Below are 14,428 nucleotides of genomic sequence, written 5' to 3'. Positions count from 1 at the left end.
AAAGTACCCTGTCCCTTATCAACATTGGATTCCATCAGATATCTGATCGTGTGTACAGGGCTTAAGGGCCCTCTTACACGTACGGACAGTATGTCCGTATTTCATCCATCGGTTTATGGATGAAATACGGACATACATTAATCTCTATGGGATAGCAGGTGTCAGCGGATGAACATCGGTCCCCGCTATGGTCCGATTCTGCAGACGGAGGAAAATCCTATTTTTTCATCCGTCTGCAGAGCAGATTGGATGAACACGGACGGTCCGTGTTCATCCGATCCCCCCATAGGGGAGAGCGACGATCTGACAGGGCGGTCCCTGCACAGTGTGCGGGGACCACCCTGTCATCTGCCGGCTCAGCGGGGATCAACAGAACGATTCCCTCTGAGCAAGCAGATAAGAAAGGTACGGATCCTCACGGGACCCGTACGAGGGAAAGGGCCCTAAATCTAAAACAAATCTGAAGCTGTTATATTATTGGTGCACACTGAGCCTAAATACTTATCCTTTATTGACAGAGTAATTATAGATATCATAGAACTACATTGCTTTAGCTTCCAGCTTCACTGTATTTGAAGATATTCCTCCCTCGCAAATTCTTTTTGGGATAAGGGCTTCCTGGCTACTGTGATTAAGAACAGCAAGCCCAGACCGCAAAAAGCTTTGAGAGCGACAAAGAAGTGATGATGGTGTAAAGATGTCCTCTGTGTTTTAAACCTTGTACCTGTAAAGACAATATAAATTATATATATACCTGTATATATGTATACAGTGACAACATGTCAACATGTGACAACACTGCAGAAATGACACTTTGCTACAATGTAAAGTAGTGACTGTACAGCTTTTATAACAGTGTAGACCAGGGGTGCCCAAACTTTTGAAGAGCGAGGGTCACTTAAGCGACTTGGTAATCGCTCGCGGGCCACAATGAGCGGAGCGGGTGGATAGCATGTTCATGTCTGCTCTGCATATGCAGAGCGGACACTGACATCGCCCACTATACTTTTTAGCAGATAGTATTGGTGGTGGGACACGTTTGTTTATGTCCATAACAAATTCTAGGATATTGCAGATACTTCACATTAGGAAGCACAAAAAAGACACAACTGTCCTTTGGCAAGACTTAAAGTGGTAGAAAACTCTGTTTTATTATTTTTACCTACAGGTACAAGCTTACCTGTAGGGAAAATTAATATCTCCTAAACGTGTACCGTTTAGGAGATATTCTAGCAAGCAGAAGACGGTGACGTCACCATTGCATGCACTCTGAAGGAACTGAACTGAAGGCTGAATTTTGATCCATGTGTAACTGTTCTTGTTTGATTGACACTTCTGCTGAACAGGAATGATGGAAAACTTGTTGATCAGTGGTTTTAGTCACTGATTAGTGTATTCTGACAGCATAGAGTCCCGATATCACAACACATAGGGGTTGATTTACTAAAAGTCTGTGCACTTTGCAAATTGCAGTTGCTCCAGAGCTTAGCAAATGATGTAAAGCTCCAGTTTGCAAAGAATACCCAATCACATGCAAGGAAAAAAAAATTGCATTTTGCTTGCACATGATTGGATGATGGAAGTCAGCAGACCTTCTGCTCATTTATTAAAGTGGTGCTCCACCCAAATAAGGAAGCTCCGCTTATTTGCCTCCTCCCTCCCTCTGCTGCCACATTTTGCACCTTTCGGGATGGGGGAGCTCCCACTTCCAGATAACTTAGCCACGGCAAGGACATCTGGAAGTTCGCCCTCCTCCTTCACCCGCCGCTGAGCCATTCACAAAGTGCTGCGTGCTTCACGCATGTGCAGTAGGGAACTGGCTGTGAAGCCCCAAGGCTTCCTTTACCCCAGATGGCCGCGGCAGCCCCCTAAAGCCTATTCATAAGTAGGCTCGGGTGCAGACACTGCTAGATTCGTGGACAGGTAAGCGACCTAATATTAAAAGTCTGCAGCTACAGTATTTTTCAGGAGGAGCCTGGAGCTCCGTTTTAAGCTCTGGAGCAACTGCACTTTGCAAAGCGCACAGTCTATTTGCCTTTAGTAAATCAACCCCATTGTCTTAATGCTTTTGCTTCCTCCATCTATCTTGCTTTTGTGGATGGAGGAATCTGCTCTTTGTTTTTCATTCAGCCAGTGAACAAATCATCTATGGCTAGCCTCACACTTCCAATTTGTTTCCAAAGTGCATGGATGGTTCAGGACCACTGCACTAATTCTATATCTTGTTTTCATATATATACGTTTGCTGCATAATGTTAATTGCAGAAACCCATTTCTCTCTTTTATTTACTGTTTAAGGTGATCGCTTAAAAGTATTGTTTTCAGACTGTGTTTCTTTCTGTCCTCAATGGTTTTTCTGCTGGTACTCATGTGTGTCTTTGAGACAGATTCTACAACAATATCCACCCATTATTTATCACATTGGATTACTGATACATGTTACCTTCTCCTACCCTTCAGCGTAACCACAAAAATGATGGGGTCTAGTCGTGTCTGGAAGCTCTGGTCAGAAGCATGTAAGGGCTATCCAGGATACATGAAGAGCCTTTTTCCTTCTGTATTAGATAACTAAATCATTCTTCACACTTGTCTGCTGCTCTATACGAAGATGTCATCACCATTCACTATAATCAGTATTTATCTTTTAGCACATTTTGTTCCAATCAATCAAATAACTGGGAGAGAAGATCACATTACCTGGATGTGAAATTTTGCCTTTTGGCTTTTCGACAATTGCACTCTGTACAGAAAGTGTCCATTCCTGCAGATAGTATAGGGCAATAAAACACCAGTTTTTTAAAGGTCAGTCAGTGAAGCAAAGAAACACAAATTATTAGTACAGATTAAGCAATAAAACATAACAAATTCTAGGATATTGCAGATACTTCACATGAAAAAGAACAAAAAGACACAACTGTCCTTTGGCAAGACTTAAATAGTAAACCTTGGAACATAAAATGCTTAACTAAAGCCAGCGCGCCATCTCTTGCCCAGAATTTATGGGGAAACCAGGGAATGGAAAAGCAAAACTCGAAAATACGTAACATCACATGAAAGCGTAAATATTCTGATATATTATTTGTTGTCTGGGTTAAAACTGAAAAAAGGTACAAGGAGCTGTTAACTTTAAGGCCCCTTTCACATGGTTGGGCCGTTCAGGTCCGCCTGTCAGTTTTTTCGGCAGACCTGAACGGCCGCTCCATACATCTCTATGAAGCGTCGGATGTCAGCAGTGGCATGTCCGCTGACATGTCACTGATGTACTGTTTTCATCGGACAAACCGATCGTGTGTGGGCCCCATCGGTCTTTTTCCCATCGGTGAAAAGAAATAGAACATGTTTTAAATTTTTCCTATGAATAAAAAGCGATAGAAAAATCCGATCGTCTGCGTGGAACTTCATCGGACAAAAATCCATGAATGCTCAGAATCAAGTCGACGCATGCTCGGAAGCAATGAACTTCATTTTTTTCGGCTTGTCGTAGTGTTGTACGTCACCGCGTTTTGGCACGGTCGGATTTTTGACTGATGGTGTGTAGGCAAGACTGATGAAAGTCAGATTCATCTGATATACAATGAAAAAATCCATCGGATTAGATTCCATCAGATATCCGATCGTGTGTACAGGGCTTTAGAGCCTCTAAGGGATCAAAAACAGGCATCAGCACCAGTGGAAGTCTAAGGCCCCGTACACACGACCGAGTTTCTCGGCAGAATTCTGACAGAAACTCGATCAGAGCCGTATTCTGCAGAGAAACCCGGTCATCTGTACACTTTCGGCCGAGGAAACCGATGAGGATCTCGTCGGGCCAAATAGAGAACATATTCTCTATTTCCTTGTTAGTGAGTGAGTGAGTGAAAAACTTATATAGCGCTGCACATGCAAACTGAATCGCCTCTGGGCGCTTGTTTGACCATTTCTCCATTGATCTCAGAAGAGATGGGTTTTGATCTTTCTCCTAAAGGCCAAGTGATTCTCCTCCAACCGAATAGAGGTTAGTAAAGTGTTCCAAAGTCGAGGGCCTTGGACCGCAAATCTCCTTTCTCCTTTGGACTTGTATCTTGTTTTAGGGATCTGGAGTAGATTTTGGTTGGAGGATCGCAGCGTGCAACTGGGGTTGTATGCCTTTAATTTTTCGCACAAATACTTGGGTGCATTACCCAAGATACATTTGTGCGTCAGGCAGAGTGCTTTAAAGGCGATTCTGTCTTTCACTGGGAGCCAGTGGAGGCTTCTCATTGAGGGGGAAATAGATTCCCAAGGTTTTTTCCCAGTCACAAGCCGCGCGGCTGTATTCTGAACGACTTGCAGGCGGGTGATTTGGTACTTTGGGAGTCCGAGGTACAGGGCATTTGCATAGTCAAGTCTGGAGTTGACAATTGTTCCCACCACGACTGCTATGTCTTCTTTGGGGATAAATGGAATAAGTCTGCGTAGTAGGCGCAGCAGATGGTGTGATCCGCTGACTACTGACCCTATTTGTGCATCCATTGTCATGTAGGTGTCAAAAATGACTCCAAGACTTTTGACTTTGGCGCTAGGGGTGATGATTTTTCCCAGAATGGGTGGGGGTGTTAGTCAATGAGGAAACTTGGCTCGCCGAGATCCTCGGCGGCTTCATAAGGAACTCGACGAGCAAAACAATGTGTTTTGCCCGTCGAGTTTCTCGGACGTGTGTACGGGGCCTTAGACAGGCTGTTCCTCATCATTAGGTTAGTATATACTACATCAATAAGAGCCATCATCTGGCAAGGATTTGTGTGACTCTTCAACAGATAGAGTCTTCATAGCCAAAGGCTCAGAGGTGGCTAAATCTGCAGGCAATTCACATAATGATTCTGCAGCAGAATGTGTTATCTTACGCTTATGTGTACCAAAAATTCGCACTGAATGTCATCAGAGCGAGCAATCAAAATTTTTGTGCTTTCCTCCGGGGTTTACACTGAATATGGGTCTACACACAATGGAGCTAAGGAAGACTCAGAGGAATATAGGGACTACGTTGGAAGGGTGTACTGCAAGCCTCTCTGGAATAGATAGTGGATCGTGGGCCAAAACGATTTAATACAGTCTGCTCCCTACGTGTTTGAGATCTAACATGTTCCACTGCAAGCAAGGACATCCATGGGTATTCACAAATTATCTTTTGGAAGCAGAAGAGGTAACTAGGTCACTGTAGGTTTCAGCGAGGGCCACTCCACCTCTTCTCTATACCGAGACTGTCATCACAGGCACAGAACCTCGGGCAAATTCAATCTGAATGGTAGGTCCACATTAAAGGCTAATCCCTCTGCTATGGGCCTGCTATACCAGCGTCCTTTGAGATGGGGGGTTGACTCTTTAGATATTGATCAGTAAACTCATAATATCCATTGTGTGTTACAGATACCTCTTCTGGAACGCTCTTTTCTGAACAAATGAAAACCTGTAGTGTGATTGTCCCTAACTACTTTATAAACCTTATCAGAATCGTCCAGCATTAGGCTGTTTCCTGTTTTCCTTTTCTTTTGCAAGGTTCCTGTTACTATCCTAATTAAGGACTCTTTGAGAGCTTGCACTTATAGGTAAGCAGCACAGTATTAGCCCTACCTATCTTTGTCCCAGACTCTCGAATTTTCCTCCTTTTCTTATTGATCTCTTGTTGATTTATATATTTACTATGCTAAACAAACGGCTTCTATATACCGATTGTTTTTTGCAAAGCAACCGGAGTACAAATTCTTGTGAATTTGCTTGTGCCCCTGATCATGATTATATTCTCTGTCTATTCTCCCATCTTCTACCTTTAAAATGTAAGTTACTTGCAATGCCCATATCAGTCTTTTCCAATTGTCCCCTCTCCCCCTTCCCATTAGATCTTTATGGGGGTCACATTATGGTTATAATACCCCATTGTTGTTGGCATAGACACGTTCTATGTTATTCTATTATGCTAAGGGGTGGGGCCAACTTTGGTGGGCTGTGGGAGGCTCTGCAGCAATATCAAATACATTAAGGGAAAATAAAAATGTTGGCCCAGATCCACAAAGATCTGCCTATCTTTAGGCAGGCGTAGCGTATCTCAGATACACTATGCCGCCGTAACTTACAGCGTACTTTCCGTATCCAGAAAGAATTTGCGCTGTAAATTACGGCGGCATAGTGTAAATGTGTCGGCGTAAGGGCGCGCAATTCAAATGACTAACATGTGGGCGTGTTTTATGTTAATTCAACTTGACCCCGCGTAAATGACGTTTTTTTTAAACAGCGCATGCACTGTCCGTGGGGGTATCCCAGTGCGCATGCTCGTAATCACGTCGCAAATAGTCAATGGTTTTGACGTGAACGTAATTTATGCAAATCCCTATTCGTGAACGTCTTACGCAAACGACGACGTCCATACTTAACATTGCGTACGCCTCATAGACCCAGGGGTAAAGTTACGACGAAAAAAGCCTTATGTAAACAACGAAAAAAAAATGCGCCGGGCGGATGTACGTTTGAGGATCGGTGTATCTAGCTAATTTGCATACTCTACGCGGAAATCAACGGAAGCGCCGCCTAGCGGCCAGCGAAAATATGCACCTAAGATCCGACAGCGTACTAAGACGTACATCAGTCGAATCGAGCCAAAACATACATGGATACAAAACAATGATACAACGGGGCATCTTAGAACTTACGCGGCGTATCAATAGATACGCCGGTGTAAGTTCTTTGTGGATCTGGGCCTCTATGTTTATCTATTTGGTTTTTATAAAGTGATTTGTAAACCTTCTCATTTATAGAACACGCCATCACTCCTGAAGAAGCGTCTTTTCAATACGAGCAACATGTCGAGCTAAGCTGTACGTGATACATTGCCTTCCATAAATTATACGTCTATATATATACCAGTAGGAAGTGACCCTGGCGTCCTTCTCTCCAATATATTGTACTTTTCTGGTTTGTAGGTGATGTGTTATTAATTTCTGTGTTCTTAGGTCCTTCTATGAACGGCCATTTTGTTATTTATGTTTTCAATTATTTTGTATGTTTCTCTTCTAATAAATGTACATATTTTTTAATCCTATTATGCCTATAAAGTCCATCATCTGCCAACCTACTCTTATATAACCTAATCTATCGGGACGTGCCATTGTTTTATTTTGTTTTCATATCCACAGCTCCACTCTGTGATGATATGTTTTTTTAATTTTACGCGCTCCACCTAGTGACCTCAGTGTTTAAACCTTTTTTGTGGAAAATCAACTGAAAATTAGGATAATAATGGGATAATAATGGTTCCTAATGGTTCTAATAAACAGAGTAGATTCCAATTCTCAGCCCGCATTACCTACTCACAGAGTGAGTCTTTAGAGATTGTGTTACACCAGAGGCTGTGCCACAGCTCTGGACCTGGAAAATGCTCCATGGCTAACTAACACAGTACAGAGGTCTGGAATGTTCCACAATGCAGAATCCAGTGCCTGGAGGTAATTTTCCAGATAGGCATTGCAAGTTTCTAAAGATATTGTTGAGGATACGCCAATCCAGACAGCTGCATAAAGTGCACAGTTTAGGTAGCATTTAGAGAAGTCGACTTAAGAAAAAATATTCTTGGCTAGGAAAAATGGTTAAACTTTTCTCAAATGAGAAAAGGCATCATTCCTCCTAGACACTAGCAAAACACTGATGCCGCGTACACACCATCACTTTATGCGATGGAAAAAAACAACGTTTTCTGTGAAGTAAAAAACTACGTTTTTGAAACTTCAATTTTCAAAAACGACGTTGCCTACACACCATCGTTTTTTTCGCAAAGCGAGGTTACGTTCACCACTTTTTTCCATTGAAGCTCGCTTCATAACTAGCTTCTGGGCATGCGTGGGTTTAAAAACGTTGTTTTTTGCTACACACGGTCAATTTCTGTGACACAAAAAACAACGTTTTGAAAAACGACACATAAAATTGAAGCATGCTTCAATTTTTTTTTGTCGTTTTTCACAAGACATAAAACAACGTTTTCCCCCACACACGGTCATTTAAATTTACGTTTTTAAAAATGTCGTTTTTTTTCATCACATAAAGTGATGGTGTGTATGCGGCATGAGACATGCTGGGAGCAGAAGGTCTTATACCAGACTGGTCACTGTTTTTATTTTTGCAGTGCCCAGATCCTTCTGCAATCTGCAGTATATCCCAATTGTCTCTGAATCCTGCATGCCTCAATGTACAAGAAATAAATTACATTTATGAATTTACGTACAATTATTTTATTACATAATTTTACAGCATTATTGTGCTTGTGTAAAAGTATTTAATATTTAATTAGCTGATTATCCAAGAAATAAATATTCCAGTCTATTTTCTGCTATCAAATTATTTCTGCAACCCTAAAGTGATTTTCAAAGCCAAATGATTTCACTGTTTAATATACTTAGATACAAAATTACGGTAATTATTTACGTAACACAAAATTATTTCAGAAAGTTTACTCAAGTTGTAATTAGGAATAAAGTATAGGTTCACTACTACCAAGGATTCTGCGAATCCTGTGTGTTCAAAATGTATGATTTCAGCATAATAATTACAGGACTTTGCCAGATCAAATTATTTACAACTGTACTGCCTAGCTTTAAACTTAGGTCAGCCGGCTTACAAGGGCCAATATGGAGACTTAGAGAGTGAGATGACAACAGTCATACTTACTATATATTTTAGCTGTGATAGGGAAAACATAAGGAGGGCTGCTGATAATGTGCATAGGGAAAAAATTAGTGGAGGGCTTGTAGGTCTGGCAGGTCTGTTAATGCAGATGTAAACCCCTTACTGAGTGTCAGGTAGCAAAATGCTGGGTATATGAGGAAATTTGGGGGTGGGTTAGGGAAGGGTTTTAACAAATTGTCATCCTTTACTACATCTCAATGCTGTCATGTCGCCTCTGCCTGTCCACATGCACCACAGTGATAGCAGGCTACATGTGCTTATTCACAGGGCAAATTTCCTAGTTGTTGCTGACACTACCTGCCTGCAAAGACTATTTAAAATAAAAGTACTACTGTATGTCATATATCAGCAACCACAGGGGGGTTACGCACACTGTTGTAGCTGACTGTTGGCTAATAGACCCCTGATGTGTCAGTAAAGAGAACATATCATCACATAGGGATGTGCACATGCTTCCCATTGTTATTCAGCGGTGCGTTGACGTGTGATGTTGGAAAAAGTTAATCTCTGTTTTTGATCTGTTGATGCTTGCTGTAGGGGCTATGTACCTGCCCAAAGCAATAAAAAATTGCCAGAAGATGCAAACGCACATCTGTGAAGCCAGCCTAAAGGAGATGAATACTGATAAAAATACAGAGGATGCCATCTCTGACCTTCCTATGTAAATGACCTGGAACAAGCATTTAGTAAGAGAAGTCACTGTAAGATCAGAAGGCCTCTTTTGTTTACTTTAGCCCAGATAGCAAGGATAAGGCCCCGTACACACGACCGAGTTTCTCGGCAGAATTCAGCCAGAAACTCGATCGGAGCTGAATTCTGGAAACCCGGCCGTGTGTACAGTTTCGGCCCGAGGAAGCCGACGAGTTCCTCGTCGAGCCAAATAGAGAACATGTTCTCTATTTCCTCGTTGTTCAATGAGGAAAGTTGGCTCGCCGAGATTCTCGGCGGCTTCACACAGAACTCAACGAGCAAAACGATGAGTTTTGCCCGTCGAGTTCCTCGGACGTGTGTACGGGGCCTAACTTGTTGATTTTCAAGTCTTGTTAACTTGCTGAACATTTTCACTGGCAAGTTGTACACTTGCAGAGCACTTGAAGCACACGTTCTAGTTGACACGTTTTCAAATTCAGTCACAGTGACCCCTGTGGTTGGATGACTATTGCACAACATAACTGAGCCAGAACTTGCAGCAGACTTGCAGAATGTTTGCAAAAAAGGTTTGATCTGGAGTCATGCAATGCGGACTTGCTGCAATTGTGCAACAAACTTGTGAAGTCTAGCACTAGCATAGCAAGTCATTTTTAAACTTGCAGCTCAATTGCTTGGGGGAACAGCGTAATCTATATTTGTTTGGTACAAGCTTCCTTTAATATATTCTAATGTAGTTTATAACCAATCCCTGAAAAAATATTCATTTTTATCTAGAGACAGGCTCTATAGAGGACATCTATAACTGGGTGGCATATGTACTGTATAGATATAGCTGGGACATCTGTTTACAGCAGCCTCCTGGAGGATTTAAACCCTTGTACTTACCATACTGAGATTAGAAAAGCTGCAGGGGAATTGGCAGGTTGGTGGATTGATGAATGACTCCACCTTATCCATTCATCTATAACAACAAGATAACATAATAAAACATAACAGGCATTTGAATCCTGCACTTTAGTGATTACAATCTAATATGAAAGCCAACAGATAACCAATTATTATGCAGTTAAAGTAGAACTATAGGCAACACTTTTTTGTTTGTTTTGGATAGAGTAAGGGTTGGTTATAACCCATGTCAGATTTTTGTTTTCCATTAAAAATCAAGAGGGGTTGTAAAGGTTCGTTTTTTATTATCTAAAAAGGTTCCTTTAAGCTAGTGCATTGTTTTTTCACTTACCCTTTCCTTTGATTTCCGTTCGAAATGTTTTTTTTCTTTGTTTGAATTTCTCACTTCCTGTTTCTCCTCAGTAAGCTTTTCAACATCATCCGAGCAGTGGAAAGTCACTTAGAACAGCTTACTGAACACCTAACTGAGGAGGAACAGGAAGTGAGAAATTCAGACAAAGAAAACAAAGAAAAAAAACATTTAGTAGGGAAATTGAAGGAAAAGGTAAGTGAACCAACAATGCACTAGCTTAAAGGAACCTATTTAGAAAATAAAAAACAAACCTTTACAACCCCTTTAAGTGATCGCTATCGTTATTGCTCAGCAGTTTTTCAAACACAATTGTTTTGGAATGTAATAGGACCTCTTTATGGAAAGATCTGGGATCTATTAGACCCCAGATCTCTCCTCTGCGCTCCAAAGCATCTTCTCAAACCAAGATCGGCTTGATCAGATGCTTGTTCAAGCCATGAGAACAGAAGTGGCAACATCTTTGCAGGTCCTGGTTTCGAACAACACGCAGTGGCAGGAACAACATCAGTTCCTCTCACTGTGTCCCAGGAACCAGTTGCCGCCATTCACATTCTTGGCCTGTTAAAGGTGGTGGTGGGAGAAGGGTGTTCGTAACTCTGGGACTGCCTTTATTGCCAGTGCCACAAACATTGGAGTAAAAACAATAATTCTAGTGCCATACCTCATGGTTAACTTTAAACTGATAACTTGCAAAGGCTTTTTAAAATGTTACATATAGATCATTTTGGGTAAAAATTTTAAGGCTTGATGTGTTTGGTATATATTACCTTGATAAAAAACCCATATTTTGCATTTAACCAAAAATATATATATATATTTGTGTGCAGTAAAGTTCAATGAAGTATATTTTCCTGAAATATACACAATGTATGTACAATGCTTAGCATATGCTTTTGTTGGGTCCCTTTTCTCAGGTAAATTATGCAGAATGACTGCTACTATCATTCTAGAACCCCACATCAATGAGCATTAGAACTGTTTACCTCCTGATACAAGTCTATAGAAATGCAAAAGCACATGAAGCAGGTCACAGGAGGTCAGGAGGAAGTCAGCTGCAGTACAAATGCACCGGCCAATGAGTCCTAAAAATCACAAAAGCATTTTAAATTGATATCTAAAGCAAGCAGCATATGCCAATTTGCCCATCAACAGAATGCTAGTGATCCTGTTTATGGGCAAAAGCATTTACAGCATTTGTAATGAAACCTGCAATACAGATTTAGACCCTTTTTTGCAATTAAAATTGAAACAAACTTTAAGGCCCAGATTCTCGGAGGAGATACGACGGCGTATCTCCAGATACGCCGTTGTATCTCTGAGTCTGAGCCGTCGTATCTTGGCGCCTGATTCAAAGAATCAGATACGCCAGAATTTGTATAAGATACGACCAGCGGTCTCCTACGCCGTCGTATCTTATCTGCATATTTATGCTGGCCGCTAGGGGCGTGTACGCTGATTTACTCCTAGAAATATGTAAATCAGCTAGATACGCCAATTCACGAATGTACACCCGGCCGACACAGTACAGATACGCCGTTTACGTTAGGCTTTTCCTGGCGTAAAGTTACCCCTACTATATGAGGCGTAGATGAGGCGTAGCAATGTTAAGTATGGACGTCGGAACAGCGTACAATTTTTCACGTTTTACGTCGTTTGCGTAAGTCGTTAGCGAATAGGGCTGTGCGTCATTTACGTTCACGTCGAAAGCATTGGCTTCTTGCGGGTTAATTTGGAGCATGCGCACTGGGATACTTTCACTGACGGCGCATGCGCCGTTCGTAAAAAGCATCATTTACGTGGGGTCACATTAAATTTACATAACACACGCCCACATCTTCCACATTTGAATTACTACTTTGGTTTGAGAATACTGCACTTGCCTGACAAAGTTGCGGAGGCGTAACGTAAATAGGATACGTTACGCCCGCACAAAGATGCGCGCTTCTACGTGAATCCGGGCCTAAATGTTGTTTCCAAAAGTTTACAAATTTTTTTTCTAGTTCAAGAAATTAACTCATATGAAATAATGATGCACATACATGCATTCTATGATTTCTGTTTTTAATGGCTATTATTTTTATTATAGGCATTTATATAGCACAAACAATTTACGCAGTTGCATATATATATATTGTACGTTTACATCAGTCACTGCCCTCAAGGCGCTTACAATCTAAGGTTCTTAACTCACATTTATACACATGTAGCACCCTCTACCTAGGTAGGTGCTAGAGGTTAGGATTTTTATAGTGCAGGTAAATTTAGGCAGGACTAGCTGGAAACTAGGCCTGTTTGTTTTGATCCGTGTGGGCTGGGAGTGGCTCAGAGTAGCAGCTGTAACTCACAGACAGCATCACTCAACAATTACTTCCCTCTTGCTTCTAGAGGATTCTAGAAGAAGACGAAGAAAGAAAGGTGGAGGTGTTTGGGGTGTTTGGCAGACCTCCTTGAAATACCCAGGGTCAGCCCAGCTGGGGAGGAGTTGTCTTGTGGAAGAACTGAGAATGGAGTACTAGGCTGTCGGGAGGAAACCCACACAAGCACAGGGAGAACAAACTAACTACAGTATATACAGATAGTGTCATGGTTGGGATTCAATCTGACCACCCTAGTGCTGCTAGCCACTGTGTTCCTTGGCTAAATCGTATCCTTGCCATTTAAGCAGGTCCTCTTCTACATGGCATGTTAGGGGCAAAATACAATGGCCCAGATTCTCAAAGGACTTACGACGGCGCAGCGCCATGTACGCTGTCGTAAGTCCTAATCTGACCCGTCGTATCTATGCGACTGATTCTTAGAATCAGTTACGCATAGATATCCATTATATCCGACAGGCTTAAGTCTCTTACGCCGTCGGATCTAAACTGCATTTTTTTTTTACCGCTAGGTGGCCCTTCATCGAATTCCGCGTTGAGTATGCAAATTAGCTAGATACGCGAATTCCCGAACGTACGTGCGGCCGACGCAGTAAAGTTACGACGTTTATGTTAGGCTTTTCCCGGCGTATAGTTGCCCCTGCTATATGAGGCATAAGTGCGGCGTAACAATGTTAAGTATGGCCGTCGTTCTCGCGTCGAAATTTGAAAAAGTTACGTCGTTTGCGTAAGTCGTCCGTGAATGGGGCTGGACGTCATTTACGTTCACATCGAAACCAATGACGTCCTTGCGGCGTACTTTGGAGCAATGCACACTGGGAAATTCCACGAACGGCGAATGCGCCATTCCAAAAAAACGTCAATCACGTCGGGTCACAGTCGTTTTGCATAAAACACGCCCCCCTGATCCAAATTTGAATTAGGCGGGCTTACGCCGGCCGAATTACGCTACGCCGCCGCAACTTACGGAGCAAGTGCTTTGAGAATACAGCACTTGCCCGTCTAAGTTGCGGAGGCGTAGCGTAAATCAGATACATTACGCCGCCGCAAGGATACGCTGTTCTACAAGAATCTGGCCCAATGTGTGCATGCTGTTCCGCTGCATAAGAACCCACTGGGACTACAGGGGCCCATTTTTACTGATTATGGGCCAGGTTGTTGATTGCATCCACTCTCTCTGTTGCATAGACCTGAATACTGCTCACTTTTAAACTAGGTGAGAAACTGGAGACATTATTCATCATGCCTTAAAAGTGTTTTTGGTTTGTAATGTCCAAGTGTTGTTGGGGGAGAGCACCTACATGAATTCTTACATGACTGACACTAACGAATGCGAAATGTGTCTACCATATCCTAATGACGTGATTTGGATTGGAAGTAAATAGGGTGTTTGCTGTCTAATCTCAGTTGGAGAGTTCATGTTATAATAAAGGTTACTACTCTTCATCTGCATCTA

At 42.0% G+C, this 14,428-nt stretch overlaps 1 long non-coding RNA gene across 2 annotated transcripts in view; it reads right to left on the bottom strand.

The window, feature by feature from the left end:
- Positions 1-298: 298 nt before the first annotated feature.
- Positions 299-14,428, bottom strand: part of LOC120931605 — a 28,373-nt gene continuing 14,243 nt past the window's right edge. For both annotated transcript variants that reach the window (XR_005747878.1, XR_005747879.1), the window contains 3 exons: positions 10,225-10,300; positions 2,698-2,761; positions 299-724 (listed from right to left, as the gene is read on the bottom strand). This is a non-coding gene — a long non-coding RNA (uncharacterized LOC120931605). The remainder of the gene's footprint in view (positions 725-2,697; positions 2,762-10,224; positions 10,301-14,428) is intronic.

The sequence above is a fragment of the Rana temporaria genome, chromosome 3 (genome assembly GCF_905171775.1).
Source record: "Rana temporaria chromosome 3, aRanTem1.1, whole genome shotgun sequence".
Lineage (NCBI taxonomy): Eukaryota > Metazoa > Chordata > Amphibia > Anura > Ranidae > Rana > Rana temporaria.
The sequence above is the reverse complement of the archived record's forward strand: the minus strand, read 5'-3'. Positions and strand labels throughout refer to the sequence as shown.